The 5,786-nt window shown below is 34.8% G+C and overlaps 1 pseudogene; it reads right to left on the bottom strand.

Annotated features, from left to right (window-relative positions):
* Window positions 1–2,055: 2,055 nt before the first annotated feature.
* Window positions 2,056–3,639, bottom strand: LOC103746244 (annotated as a pseudogene).
* Window positions 3,640–5,786: the final 2,147 nt, after the last annotated feature.

The raw sequence follows: 5,786 nt of genomic DNA, 5'->3' as shown, positions 1-5,786 counted from the left end.
AACATTTAAGAAACAAGTACCTAAATTTCAAAGATTTATGCAGGATATTAGCAGGTTAGCACTTCAAATGTAGTCTGAATTTATAAACACAGTTATAAAATACAATGTGGCACTCATTACGGAAGGTATTACATTCTTTTACTGATCCAGAAACTAATTTTTCTTAATAACTTTGAAGTTTTTTTCCCATACTAAAAATGTATTTTACATTTTTGGAGAATGAATATCATTAACTAGTTTCCTTTAAAATGGATGTAAATTGGATAACATAACTTCTCTATAATTATTTCTGTCGTCTGAAAAAGTATATAATTTTGTTATTTTGACTTTGTCCGAACTTCTGTCCAAAAATATAATGAATAAAAGAATAGCAAAACTTAAACAGAAATAAAAATTGTTTTTGTCTGAATTCAAGTTTATCTATTTTTTTCCTATCTGATTAGCCATGATACTGTAGTATATTCAAATTCAATATGTCATTTCTTTCAAGAAATTTGCTTTACTCTGATGTTTCTGATTTTTTGCCCACTGTATGTAGAACTTAAGCTTGTTACTGCCAATTTAGACCTGAACAGTTAACAGTGAAATTTACTCGGTTTCTTCAGTGAGTTATTCATAAAAGATGAATTTCTCTTGATAGAACTGATTGTGCATAAACTACATTTCTTAATGATTTGTGACATCTGAGCAATAAACTTTTTCAGATGACAAATAATTATAGAGTAGTTATACTACGCATTTTACATCCATTTTGAAAGAAATTAGTTAATGATTTTCATTCTCCAAAAATGTAAAGTGGAGCTAGTATGGGGAGAAAAGCATCAAAATTATTAAGGAAAATGAGTTTCTTGATCAGAAAAAGAAAATAATATTTTTCATAAATATTGTCTCATTATACTTTATTTACATTTACATTTGAAGTGTTCAGCTGCCAGTAAGTAGTAAATAAATTTAATATTCATGCAAAAATGTAATAGAATTTTTATTAGTAATTGAAGAGTAATAAGAACAGTTGTCAGAACCCTGACATCCACATTAAAACCAAGTAAATGATAACCTCAAAAATGGAATACAGGGGCAGAACAGCAGGAAAAAGACAACTACCCATAGTCAATCTGAAAGAGGAGAACTTAGAGTTGCCTGAAAGTATCTATTACTCATCTTGCCAAATAGCTCTGTGGCCCAGGTTATTCAGTTTCTACTCATAAAATTATATCCATAATAAAATTAATATCATTTAATAGTGTTAATTAGGTGGAAATGTAGTATTAATTGAAAGAATATATATTAAACCTCACCCTTACCCACCCACTGCTCAGGGACCATTGCGAAAAGAGGGTGGAAAGATTGTAAGAGCCAGGGATGGTCCATCAACATAAGGAAACACTGGGTTTCAGGTCACTGGGACCTTGTGCATATGAACTTACAATAATGTTGACAGTATGCACAAGATCCATACTGACTCAATCAGAAAAAAGCACAAATAACCAGGGAAATGGGCAGCAGGCCCCAACCCTAGTGGAAGAACTATTGGCAAGTGATTACTGCTGGGTAAGGGAGAGTAGAAATTCTTTAAAGGAGTGATTCTAGGTAGACTGACTAGACTCCAGTGGATGGACTTGTATTGAGGGACATCTGGGTACACATGCTTGAACTAATAGGACTTAATATATACGACAAAAAGCATGAAATACAGTGGGGTGGTGATGCAGATGGACGAGGGGGTCTAAATTTGATTAAGATCTATTATGTGAAATGCACAAACTTATAAAATATCAAAAATAAAATTTTCCAAATGAGTTTTTATTTTTTTAATGAAGTAATTGCATTTTTATTTCAATACACAATATGAAAAATGAATATGTAAATCAACTGAATTATATGAAAATTGAAAGAGCAATAAACTAGACCTGTGTTTAAAACAGAAAATCAGCTAAATGCTCAAACTTAAGGATGTAACAGGCACATCAACTCCAATCTTCTTGAAAAGGTTGAAATCTTTCAAATACAACCATGCTATGAACTGGTCCAGAGATCAATAGTAAAGGGGAATGCTTAATATGGGTACTGAACAAGGACACGTTTTCTTGGTGCTGCTTTGATAATGTTGTCCACAAGTAAGATCACCTCTGATGCTTAAATTTCACTCAGAAGGACCTGTCAATTCACTTGGAAACTCTCCATTATACTCAGTATTGCCGTGGCTTCAGTGGTACCTTCAATCATTTCTAGTCCAGTGCTTTTATGGCTTTCACTGTGAGCAGCTCAGAGCTGTTTCACCAGATCTGTACTGTCATTAGCACCTATGATGGATGACAACATTTTCAGTGCTTTTGTAGAAGACTCCATGGGTACAGTTTCTTTTCCTGGTGTTTTTCTGGCAATTCCTGACACATCATGAGCCATCAGCATCTCAGAACAACCTTCTACATAAACTGTTCTAGGATCTTTCACAGTTTGGGCAATAATACAAAGGGCATCACAGGCAAATGCTTTTCGCCTTCATCTAAAATTAGTTGTGTGGCACCATGGAACACAATGCCGCAAGCTTCACCAAGGGCCACCCCAGAAAAGTGAATGAGTTTGTCTTTTTCTATCATCACTTCTATAAGTTTGCAACTTTCAAGGCTCACCAGTTCTGGGTGATCAAAGGTAGAGGCAATAACACCACCTGTGACCAAACCTAGACGCTTCACACCTGCAAAATCCGCATGCTCAATAGCCATATCACCAGAAACAGCAAAGAGCTGTTCAGGATATTTATAAATGAACTACTGTTAATAATGCAATTTATGCCATGCTTAAGAATGCGATCAACTTTCTCTTTCATGTTTTAATTTTCTGCATGTTCAATTTCTGCAACCTTAGCTGTAGAATCAACTTTTACTGGAGAACCAAGTATCTTTATTTTGCCTGTATCCATTTCAGTATTTGTAATAAGAATTTTAGAATTTTCAATGCTCTTTGGTTGATTTACTCCAATGTTTTTATCTAGGAGAAAACCATTTAAAAAGTAGTCTGCCAGAATGCCACCTACTTTCTCCAAACATGAATTGCCTCGAGATTACCAGAATCCTTCAGTCTTAGAAGAGCTTCTACAGCGAATTCAATAAAATCGTCCTTGAGATTAATTAAGAAGCATTGAGAACAATGTAGGTCCTGAAGTATTCATTGAATCTGTCAGGAATCTGACTTCATCAGAACCACGATTAACAGCAGAACTCAACAGAGCTTCTCTTTCTGGTTTGTAGCTTCTCTCCAACCTGCGATGATCGTCTGTGGATGAATCTTTTTTTGCAATTAAAGATTTGGCTTCCCATAGTAACTATGTTACTAAAACAGTAACAGAGGTACTGCCATCACCAAACTTCATCATCTTGGAACTTTGACATGACTAAAACTTTAGCTGTTGGGTTGTCAATGCAATATTTTTTAGAATGGTAGCACCGTCGTTGATGCCTATAAAAGAAGTATCTTGTCCACTTCTTAGCAAAATTTTGTCCATGCCCTTCAGTCCCAAGGTGCTCTTACCAAGTCTCCAATGGCAATGGCACCAATTAAAGATAAGAGGCAAACCATTTCTGCTCACTTTTCATCAGCTCCAGCCTTGAAGTTGTTAACAGGTGCAAGGGAAAGGGACACGATGGCTCTGAAGAACTTGGCATAGGTACTAATCCCTCACCACCCGTGCTGGAAAGCCAGCAGTGAAAAATGAGGATTTTTTAAAGTACCTAGGCATTTGGCCTATTAAAGGGTGGGATAGAATGGAAATTTATCCACCGTTTTCCAACCTTCCCTATTATGTTTCCATAAAAAAGAAGATAGGCAAATACAATGCGGTAACCTTTTTCTATGGAATAAGGAAAAGTATTACTCTTAGTCTCATAAATGGATATTCTGCAATAATTAGGTTGATATTCTATAAGCAGCACTGTTTCAAAAATTTCAGTTTATTCAGGGAATATTTATATGAATTAAATACTTTTTCCTTACCTGTCTACATGTAAGAGTTTGTTGCATTTGAATGCATTTTAAAACCTCATCCCTATGATTTATAGACATTAAGAAAATATATTTAAACACATCTGAGCATTGAAGATTAGAATTTAATTCTTGTTTCCTATATCAATACATACACTATATATATGAAAAAGAAGAAAAAACAAAAGAAAGTAAAAATATTTTATTAGCAGTTCATTTCAGGAGGTGTTTTGGCAAGTATATCTTCAGAGTCTGAACAGAGCAGAAATGCTTAGATGTTTAAAAAAGTAAAAAGCACAGGACAACGAACAACATACAGAAACAGAAGGAATAGGCCTTATTGTGGAGGACAAAGGATGGATCTCTCTTTAATTGATTTATTATTTATTTATTATTTATTATATTTATTTTATGTGTATGCATGTATTGCCTGCATGTAGGTAAGTGCACCCGTGTCATACAATGCCAGTGGAGGTCAGAAGAGGCTGTCGGATCCTTTGGGACTGGAGTTACTGACAGTTGTTAGCTGCCATGTGGGTGCTGGGATTCGAACCGGGTCTTCTGCAAGAACAGCCAGTGTTCTTAACCACTGAGCTATCTGTTCAGCCCCCGATTAGTTATTTTTTATTATTTTTATTTGATCTGTATAAGTATATTGCCTGCATATATGTAAGTGCACCTGTCATTGAATGTCCACAGAGGTCAGAAGAATGTATTGAATCTCTGGGAACTGGAGTTAAATATGGCTGTTAGTTATCATGTGGGTTCTGGGGACAGAACCCGGGTCTTCTGTAAGAGCAGCCAGTGCTCTTAACTGCTGAACCATCTCTCCAGTCTGAAAGCATGGATCTCTTAATGGTTATGAAATGTATCTGGTAAATGATTCTACTTAGAATTGTTAGGCAAGACTGAGAAGACTGGACAATCATCTATTACATAATTCAATGTAGAGTTTGACATATAACAAATACCTTATCTTTAGAATGATGTAATGTTTCCTTTATTATCACCTCCTGCTCTCAGAAATGAATGTATTCTGGATATTATAATTATAGATTACAGTATTGACAACTAAATGGGCCTAAAGAGCAGTATAGGAAAAAATTGAATCTTTATTCCAGAGGCTAATCTCAGATTATCAGTGTTGGTATGTACCCACTTCTAGGGGGAAGGCACATAGTCAAAAAGTTAGTGGTATAATTACTAAATAGGAAAGCACATTGAAGACCCTAGAGTTCAAAACTTTTCCAAGGGTTTTGAGAAATGACTTACTGGTTAAGCATGCCTACCGTTTTTCCAGAAGACCTGAGTTCAGTTCCCAGTCCAATCATTATTCAGTTTACAACTGCCTATAATTCCAGCTCCAGGGAGATGTGATACCTCTGACCTCCAAGGGCACCTGCACTCAAATGCACATACATACAGACACTTCAAACACACACACATATATCTAGTTCAAAATTAATATAAATATGTCTTAGTAGAAATTTGCCCTAGATCAGTGTTCTGAAGCTGATTCAGTGGATTCACACAGTAAAATGCTTAGGCTGCTCTAATAATTTGGTTTATGGCATCTCTCATTTTTTGGTTTATTATTTTCTGTTGCTAAATCTGTGACATCTACAAGGATATGTGAAATATGATGAAAATTAATTTAAATATTTATTGATGATATTTTCACAGTTCCACATATTTCTTGAACTTGATAATGCTTTTGTATATGTTGTATTCAGAACAAAATCTTAAGGGTAATTAGTTATAAAATTATTTCAAAAATAAAGTTGAATTGATTGGCAAACATATCA

The sequence above is a fragment of the Nannospalax galili genome, unplaced genomic scaffold (genome assembly GCF_000622305.1).
Source record: "Nannospalax galili isolate Female #2095 unplaced genomic scaffold, S.galili_v1.0 scaffold3, whole genome shotgun sequence".
In the NCBI taxonomy this organism is placed as follows: Eukaryota; Metazoa; Chordata; class Mammalia; order Rodentia; family Spalacidae; genus Nannospalax; species Nannospalax galili.
Note: the sequence above shows the minus strand (reverse complement) of the source record. Positions and strands in the feature narration are given on the sequence as shown.